Source organism: Pinus tabuliformis, chromosome Q (genome assembly GCF_031772625.1).
Source record: "Pinus tabuliformis cultivar Carrire ecotype Pingquan chromosome Q, CPIR1, whole genome shotgun sequence".
Classification (NCBI taxonomy): Eukaryota; Viridiplantae; Streptophyta; class Pinopsida; order Pinales; family Pinaceae; genus Pinus; species Pinus tabuliformis.
Window position 1 is genome coordinate 1,214,518,970 of NC_142296.1, and position 22,094 is coordinate 1,214,541,063.

The window sequence follows — 22,094 nt, forward strand, 5'->3', positions numbered from 1 at the left end:
TCGCAGCTTCTCCAGCATTACACTCTGTTTCCTTAATTGGATTCAAAGACCCATGATGATTCCTCTGAATCGATCTCTCCTTTACGTGTTCTGCAGAATTCCGCTTGCAACCCTGTTACAGAACCTACGAATGCATATGTAATTCATTCATAAAATACTCATTTCACACATTTACACAGCTAGGAATAAACCTTTGTATACATAAGTATAAACAAATGATTACATTCAAGACTCTGTGTCTCTCACAGGCCTGATCTTCAACTATCGCTGGCCTCCTCCTTTCACTCTGCCTGTAGGCTTACATTTATACCAGAAAGGTTCTTTGAACTAATTCTGGTTCAAATCCTAGATCTATAGAACTAACTCCTAAATGTCCTATATCCTCTATGTCCACTTCTAACTTCATTTAATTCCAAAGAACCCTCTCTAGTTCTTCGAATCATGAACTGCTTTAAGAGTTATAATTAACTTCTAACTCTTTTTTCATTACTAACCACTCATGTTCTCCTTTATTCGAGAGCATTTACAAGATATCTCACATTATCTAATTAATTCCTATTCTATGCACACAAAATCCTAAATATTACATTAATTCATCACTTAGGAATCCAAATTCCTTAAAATACATGGCCCCCCTATGTCTACTAATTTACAATTATATTTCTTTGGTTGAATGCTCCTGCATCAGACTCCCAAAATAGAAAATATTTGTGATATCCTCATCATGTGTCTTCTGATTTTTGTCTTCTTGGATCCCATACTTTGTTTTGTAACTGCCCAAATTTCTTTCTCCTTTGCTACTGCTGCATTTCTGCTGTCTTTTGCTCCATCTTCTTCTCCTTGTCAATTAGGTTCATGCTCTGATTGATCATCCTTCCTGATGTCATCAACTTTCTCCCTATGGCCTGTTTCATCATCAGCTGCAAGAAATATTCAATTTCTTTTTCCAGTACATCTTTGGGCTGGTCCATACTCTGCCACTTACTTCTTCCTCTTTCTCTTTGTTTCAGGTTGTTGCTTCTATTAACTAACTTTCAAACTATTGTTCTTCTCCTTGAAGTTGTCGAATGCTATCACTTACTCTTACTTGTTCTTCGCTTATTCTGATTTTTTCTATTATTCTTATTGCCTCCCTTTCATCCTTACCCTCTTTCATAATTATCTTTGTCTGCATTGAATCATGACTTTCTAGCATTCTCTCCAGCAATTGAACATCTATGTTCCATGGATTATATTTTTCCACAAAATCTTCTTCTTTCATTTTTATTTGGCTGCTCATCTGTGCCAAATTTCCTCTAGCATTGCAACTAAATCTGCATTCACAAAACACTTCTTAAAATAAAAAACACAACGCTTCTGTGCCTTATCTTCCTTTGGCAACATTTCAGTTTGCTTCTCTGTTTCTTTATCCTCTATCAGCACATCGATATGCTGTTTTGAATTCTCAAAAGAACTCATGAGACTATCAACTAGTCTCTCTTCCACATCATCTGCTCTAATGATGTCTTCCTGCTCTTGTCCACCGTAGTGAACTCCTTCTTTTGTAGTGTCAATCTACTGAACTTTCATTATCATCTCCTTTTTCTTATGATTGTCATTCATGACAATTCTTTTGTCTTCCTTTTTCAGCAATCTATCTTGAACATCTATCCTCTATTTTTCCAACTCCCTTCTTTGAAAGTCTAATTTTCTATATAACTCAATAATTTCAATTGGAGTAGAATTTGGAAATTTCACACAATTTTCCATACCTTCCTTTGTTATTGATAAATCATCAGATGTCCTTTTTCCCTTTGCTAAGTCTTTTGCATAGACTTCTTCTTCCTTAACATCTTTCAATAGATGTCCTTCTTCAACACATTTTTCCTTGTTGTCCCTCTGTAACTCTTCTCGCAGAGTTATCCTTGTCTCATGATCTTCATTAATATTCTCCTGCATTTTTTTTTCATCAATAACATTAATCAAACTCATTTGATTACCTTTCTGAGACAATATTCCTTCATTCTTCATCAGAATAAGATCTTGATTCGTCATCTCTATGATAGCTTCTATAGACTTATCCATAGACTTTCTCTTCTATATGCAGTCAAATTCTTCTTCTTCTGAGAATTTTGCTTTGCCACCTTTTACTTCTAGATCGTCATCTACTCTGAAGATATCTTCAAAAGGTTGATTTTCTCCTACAATACCTGCCATCATACACAAACTATCAGTTTTAAAAACATAAGACCTTGTGGTCTCACTTGATGCTTCAGTCATCATATCTACTTGTTGTTCCAAATTATCTTTATGACTAAGAAATTCTTCGATGGTCTCCTCTTCAATCTCGTTAAGCCCTTCACTTGGTTGCTTGATATCTTTCCTAGTTATATATGAGACCTATCTATCTCATCTTCTTCCAGAAAATAATTTAGATTCTGCTTGTCTTCCTCTTCCTTTATGACAATATCAACAAATTGTCATTCTTTACATGTTTCACCTGCAAACATACACAAATTGTCAAATTTAAAACCATGTGACCCTTGGCTTCACTTGAAGTTTTAGTCTTCAAGTCTTCATCTTCACTCTCTCCTAGAATTTCTCCTTGTTCTGGTTCACAAATGGACTCTTCCATTTCCAACTCAGCTTCTTTGAGTTTTTCCATCAGCCACCTTACTTGCCTCTATGTAGCTTCCTCTGCAACTTATGTCACTTCACTGGCTTCTTCCTCAAGACCCAACCTAGTCTTTGGCTTTCCTCAAGTATTCTCCTTAATGCATCGAGTTGTTCTTTTAACTCTACAATATCTTTGTCAATTTCCTCTTGACTTATCCTCTTGCCATTTGCCTTGGCATCCTCTTTCTTCATCTTTCTTCTATTGTAGTCTTCCTCAAAACCTCTACTATGACTATCAATAGCCATCTTCTTCTTATCTATCTTCATGACCTCCTCACTCACTCACTATGAGATGCATTAAAGCCTCTGCAACAACAATTCCTCCTTTTTGAAACTTACCTCACCAAGCTTTCCTCCGTACTTGGTCTTTTGGCAAGCCCTTGGTTCTCTATCTATGGAACCTCCTTTGAGCACTTCTCTCTACTCCTTCTAGGCTTCAACTCATCTGCACTTCTCATGAACACAATTGTCCTCTTGTATTTCAATCACCATGAAATACTTGGTTCTGACCACCTCTTCTTTCACTTAGAAAGTCTTACCATCTTCCTTCATCCCTTAGAAATTCTACCCACATCCTCTGTTGAATTTCCTTTGTGATATGTAACAATTCCTCTATAGTAACGAGTCCCCTTCTTGCTACATATGCTTTACTAAGTTTCTCTCCTCTTTTGAGCTTAGTCTCTTAGCATTTCTCTAGTTCTTTCCTCTGGAACCAATTCAGGCACTCTTTGCTCTTGATGTTGCAACCTTCACACCTTCTTTTTTTGTTATCTATGCATCAATGTACAAACACACATTCTCAAATCAAATAAAAATAGAACATATCACCTCACCTTCAAGATCTCTGAATGATCTTGTTCCACCATTCCACCTGTACCTTGAATGGATTGTCCTCTGTTTCTTGCATCTGCAAGTTGTATTACACATCACCTCTGTGTGTCTACTTTTTCTCAGATTAGAATCTGATCCTTCCTTTTCTTCATAAACATCTTTGTCACATAAATTTTTTCTCAATTCTTTCACATATAATTTCTTTGTTCTTTTTAACACCAATGTTTTCAATTACAATTTGGCTCTGATACCAAATGATGCAGGGTTACCCCGCTTACAGCCACAGTATGCATATAAAATGCATAAATACATTTGTCCGAGGAATTTAACTCACCAAGGAGTCAAATATTTACCCATCAATGGTTAAGGCCCTATTAATCAACCCTCAAGCCTTCAATTATGACTTTATTAAAGCCTTCATCAAATCCCTCCTATCAGGACTTTAAAACTCCTCATAACCTTCCTTAACCCTTATACAACCTTCGTTAACCCTTTAACCACACATATATATATATATATATATATATATATATATATATATATATATATAGCTTTCCCTCTTTCAACATTGGTTATATATATTTATCGCATTAAATCCTTATCACCCTTGATAATGTTGGATTTACATATAAATTAATACATAAACCTTTCGTTAGCGCTATTTTCCTTTACAAACCTTTTACAAAGGAAATAACCCACAAACATGCAATAATTTACCTTTTTGCCTAATATGGCCTCTGCACGTCTTTCAAGGTTCTGCCTTTATTGCAATCGGGTATCGATTCCTCCAAAGGTCACATTAATACACACGTCCTCCTGCCTCTGATATGCGAACATATTCTGGATCTCAAATTATTAAACATTGCCGTTATAACTTCATCGATCTCCAACCACCTCTGATTGTCGTTCAATGCTTTATCACTATCGACGCATCGACATTTGACATTCCACCAACCTTTGACCTCTATTTAATGCGATTGCGATTAGATCACGACCATTGATCGGTTCTTGATCCAATGGTCGATATCCTTTCCTAATGCAAAGTCACCTGATAGTCCTCCGCCATTGATTTACACTTAGTAGATCCAACGGTCTACCATGAATTCGGATAGACAACAAGCACGGGGATTAACCGCTCGATAAAGTGGTTTCCCCTCACTCCTCTGCTGCTACGTGTCCTCCAATTAGTGGAATCAGAGCCAAATGATAAAAACCGCTTGCTACTTTCCTTCCTCCCAAAATCCACTTCTCTGCCTTTCAGAATTGCTCTTCCCCGATTATCCTCCGCGCTCCTTCAACATTCAAAGACCATCAATCTATGAGATCGATGGGTTTCATTCCTTGTCACCTACGTCGTTGATCTTCAAGATCCAACAGTTCTTAAACTTCAATGACTCGCTTCTTCCCTCGTCCTTTTCTTTATGTTTTTCGTTGTTTCTTCAGAGTTTCTCTATGGTTTTGGTTTATTTCTTCAGGGTTTTGACTTCTCCTCTTCCACTGCTCAACTTTCTCTGAGCTTAACTCCTTCGCGAATTCTCGCTTCGCAACTTCTCCAATGCTTCACTCTATTTCCTCAATTGGATTCAAAGACCTATGATGATTCCTCTAAATCATTCTCTCCTCTACGTGTTCTGTAGAATTCTGCCTGCAACCCTGTTATAGAACCTACAAATTCATATGTAATTCATTCATAAAATACTCATTTCACACATTTACATAGCTAGGAATAAACCTCTGTATACATAAGTATAAACAAATGATTACATTCGAGACTCTGTGTCTCTCACAAGCCTAATCTTCAACTATCAGTGGCCTCCTCCTTTCACTCTGCCCATAGGCTTACATTTATACCAGAAAGGTTCTTTGAACTAATTCTGGTTCAAATCCTAGATCTACTGAACTGACTCCTAAATGTCCTCTATCCTCTATGTCCACTTCTAACTTCATTTAATTCCTAAGAACTCTCTCTAGTTCCTCGAATCATGAACTGCTTTAAGAGTTATAATTGACTTCTAACTCTTTTGTCATTACTAACCACTCATGTTCTCCTTTATTCGAGAGCATTTACAAGATATCTCACATTATCTAATTAATTTCTATTCTATGCACTCAAAAGCCTAAATATTACATTAATTCATCACTTAGGAATCCAAATTCCTTAAAATACATGACCCCCCTATGTCTACTAATTTACAATGATTTTCCTTGGGTTGAATGCTCTTGAATCAAATGTTTTATGTGTGTGTGTGTGTGTGTGTGTGTGTGTGTGTATATATATATATATATATATATATATATATATATATATGAAAAATAAATAAATTAGAATATATTAGTTGAATATATATTTAATAATTATAATTATAAGTATAGTGAAGGAAGCCAATGGATATAGAAAACACAAGACTACTTACACCCAGAAATAGATGTACATTGTACAAGGATTACAAATAGATTTAAGTTGTTTTCCTTGTGAATATTATTGATTGAACACTTTCAACTATTTATAAATGAAGATCCCCGAAACCAAACTATGGATGAACGAAATGTAGAGTTAGATATATAAAAGCAAACAAGAAGGATAAGATTCATTAGTAACAAGAAAAGTGGTACTCAGTGCCTAGAAAACCTCCATAGACATGAAGAGAAGGACACAAATAAATCAACGTCATGGCACGAATCTTGAACCTTCAATATTGTTAGTGAATAATGTCCACACAGACCTTTATATAATTGTACATATTGTGTTATGGAAAGGTTACAATAAGACATTGAATTTATTGTCCTATCAAATATTAAAAACTATGTTATTTATTTCTAACATTAACAATGCATTTTGTATATTTCAAAGATAAACTAATAATAATGAAAGGACAAATAGATTGCTATAATCCTAGTTTAAGATAGAATGACAACTACCTTTGAAAATAACTACTATAACTATTCATCGATAGTAACTAATTTCAAAGTAAAGTATTATCTTCATCCTTCTAATAATAAATATGTAAATGAAAAATACACTCATGTATAAATAGTAATTAACTTTAGAATTGATTATAAATCTTCTTTACTAATAATAAATTTTGTCAAAAAACATACAACTATTCAATAATGTCAACTAACTATTATCCTCTAATAATAACCACATTAAAAATTAAATATAACCTTCTTCAATAAATATTAATTATTTTTATATTAATTACAACCGAAAAATAATTCATTATAAATTATAATTAAAATTAAATATAACCTTCTTCAATAAATATTAATTATTTTTATATTAATTACAACCGACAAATAATTAATTATAAATTATAAATAAGTTTTGAGAATGAAACAGTGCTCTAATATAATTACTACTCAATATTTACATTACTTTCAATAAATTATTTATTAATAACTTTTTTTAATTGAATTACCGTCCTTATTGTTAACTGACCCTTAATCGTAACGAAAGTGACTTTGAAATTGTTCCCACCTCATTAAAGTTATAATAAAAACCGAATCCACTAAAACCCTCATAGTTTGAGAAGACTCTAGCGTTGATAAAGATGAGGCAATAAAAAAGCAATCAATGGCGTTCATCTTTATGACTTCGGAATATAAGCTTGCGCAGTTGTTAACCATGAATGTCACATATGCTGCAACATGAAGGTACTGTTATGAACAAGATATTTTGAAAATACGAGATTAATCAAAGGTTTTACTAATGCACAAAATTCTCAGGAATATATATATATATATATATATATATATATATAATTGTGTTGGTGTGAAAGGGTATGAGTGATATTATATTTATTTTTATTGGTTTAAGAATATGTTTTCTAAACCCAAGAAAATAGATTAAGGAAATAGGTTAGTTGCTCCATGTTTAAAAGTATTTAATGGAAATGGAAGTTTGTCTGAAAATTCTCAGGTATCATCTAGTTTTTTTTAGTAATATTATTTTTATTTATTGAATAATAGTAATGATTCAGTTTATATTCACAAATAATAATTAGTAATTGCACTCACAATTGGAAAAGAACACTAAAGGGGAATGTGGAAGGTAATAATCAAGTAAAAGATATAGAGTTAATGATTAAAGTGGAAATTAAAGTGAAATTGAAGTATTTTATATATGGCTTAGTTTGATTTAATTTCACCTTTGTCAACTAAACTCTATAAAAATATAAACAAAAGAAAAATATACAACAGACTCTCTTTTTCCTTTATTCTTAAATCAATCTATTTCTTTTTTTGGCTAAAGCAAGAGTCAGACCTTCAAATTGAATAAGCATCAAATAGAGTGCATAAAATACAAAGAATCCTACATGATCGTCAACCATGGAGAGACCCAATCAAAACCTGATACTAGGATCAAAGCCCATGCCTTCCTCCCTACAACCAAACCTTACATTTCACAAAGGAATGAAACAAGAATTCAAAAACGGACCTCAAAAGAACCAAAAGTGTCAATAAAATAAGGGTGTCGCATCCATCTGACTACTTAACCCATAACACAATGGCAAGAGTGAAAGGTCTTTCGATGTCAAGGAAACCCATTTCCTGCCAAATCTTAATTTGCCCTTTTAATCTTAACCGTTGAACCTGTCTGTTCGATCCAACGATTATGGACCATTTCTCTGTGTCAAGCAGCGGGCTATTTATCTCTAGGACCCACAGAGATGCACGATCAATCCTATCTGCTGATCTGCTATGAATGATCCAACGGTTGAGACTGATATCGCACCCGCCTACCTTCGTGCATGTTAGCGTGCGATGAGGGCAGTATTCCTCCCGTCCCCACTGCCACGTGGAGCAAGCTGAATGGAATCGCTCCCAAAAAGGAAAAACCACTTCCTACCTTTGAGGGCCACGATCCCCGGAAAACTGCTCAAGTCGTGGTAGAGTGACCCTACCGAAAAAACTTCTCGGTAAAGTGTGGCAACAGGAAAAACTATGTGGTAAAGTGAGCCCGCTGAATGGAATCGCTCCCTAAAAGGAAAAACCACTTCCCGCCCTTGAGGGCTGCGAACCCAAAAAAACTGCTCAAGTCGCTGTAAAGTGAACCAACCAGAAAAACTTCTGGTTTCTTGGCCTTCGATGGTCTCCTGCTTTCAATTGTTCTCTGCGCCAACCCTCCTTGAGTCGATGTGCATTAAAGCATCCGCCATACTTCCAGTCAACCACAATACCAAAACGACCTCGTTGTTGCAACTAGACCCTATAGTGAACATAAAAACCTGGGATGCACTTGTTCACCACTACAAGCCACTCTCAAGAGACCCGAATGAGAGCAAGCCTCTAAGCAAACAGTTGCTGGTCAGCTGTGCTCGCCTCCATTGCTCTTTCACGGAACAATGTCTTATCTTCATCTGCTTGGTTTTGACACTCTATTTTTAATCTGTTTGGAGGGAGCTCTTTCAAGTCCATCGCCACTCTATTATCTGTGTAGATCACTCCTTGATTGGCCAACAGATTTGCCAGTTTATTGGCCTTTCTACACACATGTGCAAAACTGATTGTTCTCAAGCTCTGTAGGTGACTGTGAATCCATTGAAAGACTTGGATCAGCCTCCAGTTTCTTGAGGCCTTTTCAAGTTTCGTTCCCCAGCTTATTCTCTTGACCGAGTTAATGATTAACTTTGAAACAGCTTCAATGATCGTATTTGGCAGTTTTCCTGAACCAAAAACTCTAGACATTGTTCCATGGCCATCAGCTCCACCATATTGTTGGTTGTTTTACCTAAATGACCATGGAAGATAAATAGAATCCTTCCATTATCATCCCTTAACACCCCTCCATGGCCGACCGTGCCCGAATTACCTTTAGAAGCACCATCAATGTTGAATTTCAGAAAACCCTTAGGGTGAGGATGCCAGAAATCTAGCTCAGGATCCATAATAGTAGCTTTCCTGACTAAGCCTTGAGGAACAAGCCCCTGCAATTCTAGCTTACAGAGAATTATCCAATCTGTAGCAGAAGGGGGTGTCATAGGGAGATTTCGGACAATAGTGCTAATAGTTTCCTTACCCTATTTGAGGATTAGATCATAGAGATACTGGGGAGATGTTTTAGCATTCTTGAAGACTCTATTGTTCCTTTCTTTCCAGACATTCCAAATATTGAAGCTTGGTGTTAGAGCCCAAGCTGAACTCAAAACTTCATTATCAAAAAATTTATTTCTCCAATTGGTGAGGGTGTTGAAAAGACTTCCATTGTCTCTATCAGATTGTTGGAAGATAGAGGCGAAAGAATCCCATAACCTGGAAGTAAAAATGAAGTTGTTGAGAAGGTGCTCCATTGTCTCCTCTTGAACCTCACAAAGCTGGCATCTAGAAGGTCCCAGGGCACCCGTTTTCCTAATGTTATCCCAGGTCAGAATTTTTCTGTGCAGTACCAGCTACATAAAAAGTTTTATTTTCATCCACCCTTGAAATTTCCATAGGTTTTGCCAAATCCTGTCTGGAGCTTGGGAATCTAGTTCAAGGAGTATGAGTTTAGCTTCCATGAGATTATAAGTGCCCTCATTATTGTTGCCCCATCTAAGCTGGTCATGTCCTCTTGAAACTAGAATTTTCCTTTGTTCTAACATCTTCATTAGCCCCTCAGCCTTGGCTTTTAGGGGACTGTCATTTATGAGATCAAGTTTCCTCCAATTTCTCCATTTCCCTAAACTGTTGTTTTGATCCCAAAAATCCTTAACTTTGGTGAGCTCCTTGGTGTATATCTCTGCTTTGAGGTCCTCCAAATCCTCCTTTAGTAAAATAGGTTCTTGTTGCAATCTATCCTCCCAGAATAAGGCTAAGTCTCCCTCTCTAATTTCCAGAAGCTGTGATCTTGAATTACATTTCTATTTTCCCGGGCTTTGTTCCAAATATATGATCCTCTTATATTACCATCCATCCTTATGCGGTCATTATCTAGCCAAGAGCTTGCATATTTTTCTTTCCAAAGGATAGCCCAATGTGCTTTTGGTTCTTTGATCCATCGCCACCATAATTTTGCCCCTAAAACCTTGCTCAGAATCTCAGGATCATCCAATCCAAGACCCCCGTGGTTTCTGGGTTTACAAATTTTTTCCCAGACAACCAAGGCCCATTTCTTCTTATCTTTGCCCTTGCCCAATAGAAAGTCTCTTTGTATGTTTCTTATTTGGTGCAGGATTCCTTTAGGAGCAGGGATAGCTGAAAGCATAAAGACTGGGATTGATTGTAGTATGGCCTTTGTGAGGACCAACTTGCCAGCCAAGTTTAGAGATCTCATAGTCCATTTCCTCATTTTGTTTTGTAATTTATTAATTATCGGCTCCCAAATGCTCTTGTGTAACGATTTGGCCATTAGAGGAACTCCCAGATAATTTGAGGGGAGAGAATCCCTTTGAAAGCCCATAATTATAGACATGTTCCTCTGAATAGCAATGTTAGTATTGAAGCAAAATATTTTGGATTTGGAAAGATTTACTTCCATACCTGAAGCCATGGCAAAGTCACAGAGGATTTGTTTATAAGCAAGTGCTTCTTTGACTGTAGGGATTCCTTGCAGCATGGTGTCATCCACAAATTGTTGATGAGTCAAGGCCTGTCCATTGTCCAAAATTTGAAGACCCTTGATTTTTCCAACTTCTTTTGCATTCTTGATATACGTTCCTAGTCCTTTCATCATGAGGATGAAGAGGAAGGGTGGGAGAGGGTCACCCTGCCTAAGGCCTCTGGAAGGAATAAAAGTCTTTGAAGGTGAACAAAATTGAGAAGCTCAAAGAAGTGACCAAAGCCACGATCCATCTTACCCAATTGTGGTCGAACCCGAAAGCAGTAAGAACTTTCCTGATATAGATCTAGTTTAGCTTATCATAAGCTTTGGCTACGTCCAGTTGCATGATCATTCTAGCCTTGCTTTTGCTAGTGAGAGAATGCACCACTTCATGTGCTTGAGTAATGTTATTAAGAATTTGCCTTCCTTCCACATATCCAGATTGTTCCCTCGAGACTAGTGAAGGAAGGAAGGGTTTGAGTCTATCAGCAACCACTTCGGATATTATCTTGTACACCACGTTGCACAAAGCTATAGGTCTAAACCTGTCAGGGGTTTGAGCCAAATCTTGTTTAGGGATCAGGGCTATAAAAGTGGTGTTCAGAGCCTTCAAAATGGTTTTGTTCGTTCTGGAATCCTCAATCACCCACAGAATGTCCTGTTTGACAATATTCCCGTAAGCTTTGAAGAAGTCAACATTGAAACCATTCAGGCCTGGCGCCTTCCCATTCTGCATTTCTTTGAGTACTCCACTAACTTCCTCTTCAGTCACTGCCCTATAAATATTGGCATTATCCTCTCTAGAAACCATCCTAGGTATATGCTTAGTGAAGTCCCGGATGTGGAGTTCTCTATCATAACAGGTTTCCTTTGCTATGTTTCGAAAGTGCTAGACTAGAACTGCATCTATTTCTTCATGAGAATTGAGAAGATTTCCTCTTTCATCCTTGATCAAAGAAATTATGTTATGAGCTTTGTTTGCTATGGTGGATTTGTGGAAAAATCTAGTATTACGTTCACCTTCTTTTAGCCACTAAACTCTAGATTTTTGTCTCCAAAATATTTCCTCTTGTTTGCATAAATTCTCCCAGTTTTGATGATATTTGGTGGCTTGATCACTTCTGGCTTTGTCATGTCCCTCCGCAATAAGGGCTTGGTTGAGTTCCTGCATTTTACCTTCAATAATTTTTTTCTCTTCAAAGATGTTACCAAATTCGTTCTTGTTCTAGTCTTTAAGCCAGAGCTTGATGTGTTTTAACCTTTTCTGAAGAAGGAACATGCTGGTGCCCTGAATTTTTAAATCTTCTGACCACCATTTGGCTATGTTGCTGATGAAGTCTGGGTGGGAAATCCAAATGTTCTCAAATCGAAAAGGTCTATTCGTGGGGGTGCCAATGCCCTGAACCTCCAGTTATACCGGCCAATGATCTGAAACCCCAAAAGGGAGCATACTTGCTACCATTTCCTTGTCATTGAACATAAGATCCTCTGTGATTAGAAATATGTCTAATTTAGAGGCCACCTGAGACTCTCCTCCTCTTATATTGTTCCAAGTAAAGATTCCATTACTCGTTACAATGTCCACCAACTTCATCTTATTAATAAAGGTTTGAAAAGCCAAAGAATCTTTGCCTAGAACTCTAGTTACCCCTTTTCTTCTGTAAGTGATTTGATCATGTTGAAATCACCTCCCAGGATCCAGGGTATGCCTGCACGTTTGTCTCTGAGATTCTCTAGAGAGTTTAGAAGCCTGACTTTGTCGTCCATTCTTTGAGGACCGCAAACATTTGTTACCAGGTAGGTATCCTTGTGTCCCATAGGTTGGATGACTACAAATAAATAATCCTTAGATGCCTCCACATCTATTAAGCCAATTTTTTGTGGATTCCAAATATTGGGAATACCTCCTGCTGCATTCTCTGCTTTGACTTCCAGAAACTCAAATCTATTGAGCCATTTACGATGGATATCTCTTATCTTTGGATGGAACACTTAGTTTCCTGGATGAAAATCTTATCGGAGCTGCTTGTTTCATTCTATTATTCAGTAATCTTTGTTTCCTTTTACTACTTAGACCCCTGATATTCCAAGAAGTGAACTTCATAATTACAGATTAGTAAACGAGTAACTGGATAGATCTTTCATCTTACCTAAATCTATCATTACCTTTCCACATTCCATCAACAACTCATTCTGCTTTTTTCTACCCCGTTTCTTCCCTGGGTTTTTGAGTCCTAGTCCCGCTATGTTTTTCATTGTTTTTGCTCCTTCGTTGCCCTGCCTATCTTTGTGTTTTTGTCTGTCCACCCCTTTATCTGGGTTTTCCATAAAAACAACTCTTGAACTCAGTTGAACTCCTCTGTGGGTAACGAGTCCAACCCTTCTTTGGTTCCTTGATTTAAGAAACCTTCCAAATCTAGGTTTTCTTTCTCAAGAATTTTCTGGAGCTCATGGCCCTCCATTTCCATCTCACTTTGGGTCATTTCACGATCCATCTCCTGTTCTGCATCATTCATCATAACTTATTTCTATTTGTTATTATCTTGTATTTGTTCCCTTTCTTCTACTTTCTCCTCCTCCACTGGACTTCCTTCCTTTGCCTGATATATTTCTATGGAACCTTCATCTACTTCAAGGACATGAAACATGTTCTGGTTAGCTTGCTGCCCTGCTGATTTACATGGTTTTGGTCCTCTTTTGCCTCCTTTTCCTTTATGTTCCACCTTGACGAAGCTTTCTAAATCCTTCATTGTGTCAGTTTTGTTTTTGTTCTCTATTTTACTGAGAGGGCAGTCTCTGAACAGGTGTCCATGCTCGTGACATTTGCGACATCTGAATGGGATATGTTCATAATCTACTGTTTGTATCCATTCTTCATCAAAAACCTCGAAAATAACCTCGTCCAGCAGAGCTCCAGAGAGATCCATTTCGACACATATGCTAGCAAAGGAAGTATACTTTCCCCTTCTAGTGGCCTCAAAAACCTTGACAAATCAACCTAACTTATTTCCTATGGTGGCGAGAGATTCTGTTTGCCAGTAATCAAGAAGTAGAGAATAGAGTCTTACCCAAACTGGAACCGATGAAAAAGTTTCGCGTTGCGGAACAAAATTCATAATCGAGGGTCGCATATAGAAGCATGATGCAGCATAAAAGTGGGGCCATCCTTCAAACACTCTATCCTTATCTTCAATATTTGCAAATACAATACTGAAAAAACCCTTAGACCCATGATGTAGGTAAATGTTGCCTTTTGGTTTCCAGTGGTATTTAATCCACATTTGTAAGGAATTTTTAGTGGGCCATAGACCCATGAATTTACAAATGATTGCATAAGTTTGCATGTGATCCCTGTGCGCCTGCAGCGCTGGCTCATTTAAAATGACACTGGGAGTTACTTCCGCTTTGGGTTTGCATGGTCCCATGTGTTCTTTGTCTTTTGTTCCTTTCTCCTTGTCTTCTTCCTCATTTTCCTTTGTGTCATTGTGCTTCCATGACTTAGTTCCCTCATGTTCTTCTTGACTATTTCTTGCCATTCCTTCTGAAGGCTCTCTATCATTTTCCATTGGTTTTTTCCCCTACTTGCCACAACCTGCTTGTAGGAGGGAGTGGACCTCCCTCCTTTGTGTCCTTCCATGGAGAATGCCTTTTGTATCAGTTTGAAACCCTATTTTTCCGTCCTGTCGTGTGCTCCCTTCTTCCCCCAACACCTCTAATCTATATGTATCTATCTTAACTCAATATATTTCATCATTACATCGAAAATTAAATATTTTTTTTATGTACTAAATAACTTATACCTTGACTTAAATCTCTTCTTTTTTTTCCTATAGTTATCACCCAAATCATTTTAAATTAAAGCCATATATAACACATCCCTCAGTTAGCCCCGAGGGATAGCTCAAATGGTCGGGTTCCCGTTGATAGTACTCTCCCGGTTTGGGAGGTCACGGGGTCAAATCTCCTCGACGCCCTTTAGGCCCGATCTAAAGTTCCCTTCGGAAGCTACCCCGATTATCTACGTGGACGTAGCGGCCCACCTTTGGTGCCCCGTGAACCACACAGAAAAAAAAAAAAAAAAAAAAAAACACATCCCTCAGTTAATAATTATAGCCCATAAAATGATAATTAATGTATTATCTAATTTAATTTATTATAAATAAATTTAATTAACCTCTAAAATTATAGAAATAAAACTAACACTTTCAACGTATTACTATGATAAACTTAATGATCTTTCTTAAAATCCATATATCTACCCTTTTGTAACAAACTATATATAACACTTCTTCATATATATATATATATATATATATATATATATATATATATATATATATATATATATAGATATATATGCCCTATTTAGCCAACTGTGAACATAATACTTTCCCAATTGCATATTACATATACTGTTTGGAACTGTATTTTTGCTGAGATAGGAATCTGCTATCCATAATCAGGCGATGGCCATCACTAGATTGGAATAAGTCACATCATATTTCACAACAGACAAAACATGAAATCATATTTTGATTGATTCAGTTGTTCTTCCCTTGCATATTTCCAATATAAAGACTTATCCAATTTCTCTATATTTCCCTTATGCCAAATTCTTGTAAATATAGCAGAAGACAAAAAAAACATAATGTTTGAAACTTTATATTTGCTGAGATAGGAATTTGATATCCATAATCACGTGTTGCCCATCACTAGATTGGAATTAGTCACGTCAAATTTGACAAAAGACAAAACAAGAAATCACATTTTCGTTGATATAATTGTTTTTCCCTTGCATATTTCCAATATTAGGACTTGTCCAATTGCTCTATCCTTTCCATTGTGACAACGTCTTGCAAATTTTTAGAACAACCAACAATTGATTTCAGATGAAATAGTGAAGTAACTTCTTACTTGTTATGACTTGAGGTTCAGATGGCATCCATGTTTGCAAAGATAATAATCCCAAAGATTGTTTCTCTGTATTGAAATTGTTTTTTCATTTGTTGCTGGACTGGATGGGGAAAAAATATTCTATTTCCCTTGTTGTGGAGAAACTTGGCGAGGTTAGTCTTTTGGGACATAAGAAGTTTCCTTCAGCTTTTTCTATAGTTAATAAATATAAATTTCAGCAATTTCTAATGTCTAAAATAACCAACCCCAGAATTAGGAAACCTACATATTCTCATGCATGACACATTTTTGTGTACATAGACGATAATCATAAACAAATTAAGTACGATGATCAATACAAACATTGAAAATTGATCTTAAGTCGGGAATACCTCATTTTGGATCCATGACATGCCAGCAAATTGAAGAAAGCCAAAAAAATTCACCGACCTAATGAGAAAAAATGATGCATGCACTATCAAGAGGTTGATTCCCACTAACTTGGCTCGGCACATACTACTCCTTGGCAAAATAACCAGTGCCCATATAAGTCTAGCCGGAAGGAATCATAATGTGTAGAGAAAACTAGTATCCTTAGGAATCATGAAGTAAGGTTTGTTCAACTAGGCCCCTAACACTAAGGACATTCCCAATCTAAAGACTGTATTGAACATCCATCATGACTATTCAATGCTAGTGAAATATTTGATGTGAAATCACCCATGGAATTCCCCTAAGGCAACATTGTTAGAGCTAGAAGCAATGGGGATATGTCAAGGATTGTATTGTACGAAACAAAAAGAGCCACAAACTCATTAGAAATTATGTAAAACCACACAATTCTCATGATAAAGCCTCCTACAGCCTAAGGTAGAAACAATGTGTGAGTTGGGTGCTTTTCCTTCGTTGTGAAGAAAGAAAGAATTCCTAATATCAAACCCAAAATCCCTGTAATAACATATGCACTTTCAATCATGTTGAAAGGTTGGATTTCCTGAGAATTCCACAGGAAGGCCAAGAGAACGAGTGCTAAAATAGCACTTGGATGTGTATTGGGCTTATTAACTGGTGGTCACATGCTCTGTTGTGCTATGATGATGGGCTAGTGAGAAAAAGGCCTATTTTCTTGGGGTTTCACATTTTTTTAGCACAACATCATGTTCTTGTTGGCATTATGATACATGTGTTGTACTTGATGGCAAACAACTCATAGAAGATCAACTCACTTATATATATCTAGATGAATCTACGGAAGAGATATCAGATGACAATTCTCAGTATGACAAGTCCAAAGGGGGAGATTGTTGGCATTATGAGATAAGTGTTGTCCTTGATGGCAAATCACACAAATGATAAATTATAGTGCAGCAAATTTATTTGATAAATTATAGTGCAACAAAGTTTCCTTCATGTAGAGAAAAGTTCACGCACTTTTATGCAGAGAAAAGTTTATTCCATGTAGAGAAAAGTTCACGCACTTTTATGCAGAGAAAAGTTTATTCCATGTAGAGAAATGTTCACGCACTTTTATGCAGAGAAAAGTTTATTCCATGTAGAGAAAGGTTCACGCACTTTTATGCAGAGAAAAGTTTATTTCATGTAGAGAAACGTTCACGCACTTTTATGCAGAGAAGAGTTTATTTCATGTAGAGAAATGTTCACGCACTTTTATGCAGAGAAAAGTTTATTTCATGTAGAGAAAAGTTTACGCACTTTCGTGCAGAGAAAAGTTCCCTTCATGCAAGAGAAAAGTTCACGCACTTTCATGGTTGGTTCATGGTATTAGTCCGACAGTTTTTGATCCTATGGTTTTGGCCCGTGGTATTGCATCCAAAAGTGTTGATGTCACGCACTTTCATGGTTGGTTCATGGTATTAGTCCGACAGTTTTTGATCCTATGGTTTTGGCCCGTGGTATTGCATCCAAAAGTGTTGATCTCACACACTTTCATGGTTGGTTCATGGTATTAGTCCGAGAGTTTTTGATCCTATGGTTTTGGCCCGTGGTATTGCATCCAAAAGTGTTGATCTCACACACTTTCATGGTTGGTTCATGGTATTAGTCCAACAGTTTTTTGATCCTATGGTTTTGGACCGTGGTATTGAGAAAGGACTAAGGCTATAAAAGAGGAAGAATATCATTTGGCAAAGCATCATCTGAATTATTGAATATCTAATAAAGTGCTAGATCTGGAATACTGTGATTGGGTTATGATGCAGATCTGGATCTGAGCTAAAGAGGGATCTCACCGGTTGATGGAAAACAAGATGTAAGGATAGATCGAGATCAAATGGTTTGAAATGAACTATCTCTATATATTTGATTATGCTTATTCTAGATCTGTATACTGACACTTGTAATGATCTGAACTGGGTATAACTTGAGTTTGAAATCGCTGCAAGTCATGTTTGAATATTTATAAATCTGTACACGGGTTGGCTTTGGTGTAAGCGAGTATGTATGCAGGTTTGGTTCATTGTAGTAGTGTATACAATTTGAGCTATGATATTTGAAGTCACAGGTGGTTCTGGTTGTTGATGGGTTTCGATGACAGTTTAAAGGTGTCAGTATTCTGCATATCCTGTTTGGTTGATTGTGTTTAACTTCAGTATTGATGGATGAGAACTAATATTGGATCAGGATCATAATGACTCATATTTATGTGATCTGAATCTGGGTGCTAACACATATATTATCCTTGTATATGTATTGATCTAGTGTTTGGGTGATTCAGAAGATTCATTGATTATGTGCTTCAATGATATTAATGGGTCCAGTATGAAAATTGGATGAAACGTGGCCTTTCAGATTATGTGTTGTACTTCAGGAGTATCTAGTATGAAAACGTATGAAACATGGTATCCGGAGGAGAGAAGATTGTAGGCAGGCACCTACGTACTAGTATCTTAGCTAGTACAAGAGCTAAGGGGGCGCTAGCTCCCTTCCAGTAGCAGTTGAAAACTTTGGAGCATTATAGCAGGTAGCAGCCTGCGTACTAGTAAATGGATCGGCTAGTACAAGAACTATGGGGTTTTTAGCTCCCTTCCAGGAAAGACTGGAGAACGAGAGAGGGTTGTAGCTCTCTGTAGGTAGAAGCCTGCGTACTGGTATAAGACTGCACCAGTACAGAAATATTGTAAAAGGATTTTCTTATTAAGAAGAAGATTGAGATGACTTGCAGCAGGTGGTTTTCTCCCACATTGGGTTTCCACCTTATATCATGGTGTTCATGTGTGTGGCTTATGTGTGATGATCTGTTCTATTTTACTGCACCTGTTTACTGTTAATATGGTTGATAATGTTCTAATGCACTCATTAAGGATCAACTAACTGAATCATAAGAAGTTGTGGAAGTAGCATATATGAATCTGAATATGGAAATGAAAAAGTTTTATTGATGTGATAATACTGATTCACCCCCCACCCCTCTGAGTATTATTTCCAACAATTGGTATCAGAGCAGGTCCTTTGGTAGAAGCTTGATCGCTTGAAGGAGATCCGTGGAACAATGGGAAAGAAGGTTAAGAAGCAAGCTCATAAGAAGAAGAAGACATCTCATAAGAACTATGACAGTGGGAGAATCGATTGGGGATTAGGTATAAGAAGCTCTTCAGATTCAGATTCAGATTTGGAATCATTTCAGAATGAAGATGAACTATCAGGTATGAATTTGCTATCCTCTGATGTTCCAGCTATCTATCCATTTGGAAAAGATGGAAGTGATAACGAAACAACTGAATGTGCTCTTATGGGTGAGGAAGAAGGATATCAAATAGAAGCAGAATTTAGCAGGCTGACAAACAAAATTAGTGAACAAGAAAGACTTCTGAACATAAAGAGTGGTGCCCTCAAAGAAGCTGTTACTAGACAAAAGGCTCAACGAGAGTTATTCAAGGAGAAATATCAAAAGTTGCAAGTTGAAGCAACATCTCTAAGAAATGAAGTCAATGAAAAGAACACAACCATCAAGAAACTCAGAGATAGATCCAGTTACTATGAAAGTCTTGAAGCCACGATCCGCTCTCTAAAGGAAGATCTTCAAGAATCAAAGAAGAAGAATAAAGATCTAGTCCAAGATATTGAAAACAGGGAAACGAAGTTATCAACTTAAAATCTCATTTAGAATGTGCCTTCAGAATTCGTCAAATGCAACAGGATCTGAATGAAGAACAAGAAAAGGAGATTCTCAAGCTAAAGCATCAGTTGGAAGAAGAAAGGAAAGCTGAAGAAGACATGAAGAAGCAATATCTAGAAAAACAAGAACAACTTCAGGTTGAGGTAAATATCTTGAAAAGTAAATTAGAAGAAAAGGATAAGCTCTTACGTTTTCAAGATAGTACTAAAGTCTTGGATGATATTCTTAATAGTCAAAGATCTCCTGCTATCAAAACTGGTCTTGTCTTTCATGAATCTATTGAAGGTGAATCTAGTTCACACGATAAGGCAAGGAACTCTAAAGAGAAATCTAAAATGATCAACAAGGAGATAAGAGAGATGAAAGGTCAATCTCATCATCAACCAAGGAAAGAAATTCTTCAAAGAAAATCTTTTACTCCTCCTATGAATAATGTTGAATGTTATGTATGTCATAACCTTGGACATGTTGCAGCCAGATGTAGAAGAAGAAGGGTTCAAGATCATCAAACAAACAGATCATCTCAATCAAGGTACTTTAATGGATATTGCTTTGCTTGCAATATGTTTGGTCACAAAGCTGCTGATTGCTACAAAAGAAATATGAAACATGTAAGATGTTATGCATGTAACAAGCTTGGACATATAGCAAAGGAATGCAGGAACAAAGCACGGACATCACACCAAAAGGAGAAAACATCATCATCACACTTGAAGATGTGGAAGAAGAAAGAAGTACAGTCAGAAAGAGGCGGCACAGCACAACATACAGACATAACAGAATCAGAGGGAGCTAGAGGTGTAAAACTTCAGTGTCCTAAATCTCATACGCAAGTTTCTTAAAGAGAAGTCACGTATATAAGCGAGTTGGTTATGGCATAGTCGCGTATATGATTGTTTGAGGAAAGGCAGTAGGGACAGGTTCAGGAAAAGGATCAGTTATGATTCAGTTTATTATTTGCGCTGTTTGATAATGGTTACAATTTGCTGATGATGTGTGGAAATGACTTGATGGTTAGAAGTGTTTTGTTTCTAACTTGATAATGATGATGTCTTGATACTTCTTGTTGATATGCATGATCAGATCTGACAGTAACCAAGATGGCATAGGTTTAGGGGGAGCATATGCTTTTAATGCATTGTTGGCATTATGGTTAATAGTCCTTGGTGATGATGCTTATGTGGATAAATGATTCATCTTGCTATGATATGGTTATGAGTTGTTCAGATGATTCTTGGGGTTACATAGCTGATATTTAGATCAGATTTGTGGTTGATTTTCTAATGGTGCTTACATGGTGATCTTCATAAGGATAAGGAGAAGTACATAATTCACATCTTCTTTAATTGATGATGAGTCACTCATATGTTGTTGTCGTCATATGCATAAAGATCATATATTACAGTTATGATGCAGGATTCTTATTGTTCTTGGCACATATATGGATGAGGATTGTTGGCTGGATACATGGATGATTATTCAAAGTTGCATTGTTGGAGACATGATGATGATGAGTTCTTACCTATATGATGATAGGTTGTTTCATATGTTGATTGATGCAGATATTCCCAATTGATGATACTTGGTTCACGCAGATCTGGATGGCTATGGTGTTTCTCACATATGATAGAATGTGAATGATTATGTTCAAAAGGATGAGTTGATATGGACATACCTTGATGATTCATGCACTAATACAAGTTGCTGGTCTAGTTGCTGTTGACAGATGCTATGGAGAAGATCATACAGTGTTGTTGCTGATGTGGATGAGTTGATACGGACATACCTTGATGATTCATGCACTAATACAAGTTGCTGGTCTAGTTGCTATTGACAGATGCTATGGAGAAGATTATACAGTGTTGTTGCTGATGTTTATCATGATCTTATTTAGGTGTATGGTCTCTGTTATAAATGTCATGTATATCATTCAATGTAAAGGTCATATCAAGACTCATAATGTAATAGTGTGTCTCTATCTATTGTATTCATTTGATGAGATCTCTTCAGGTCATGTAACGGCCTATGTTGGTTTCCCCACTATGCGTGGCATGAATGATG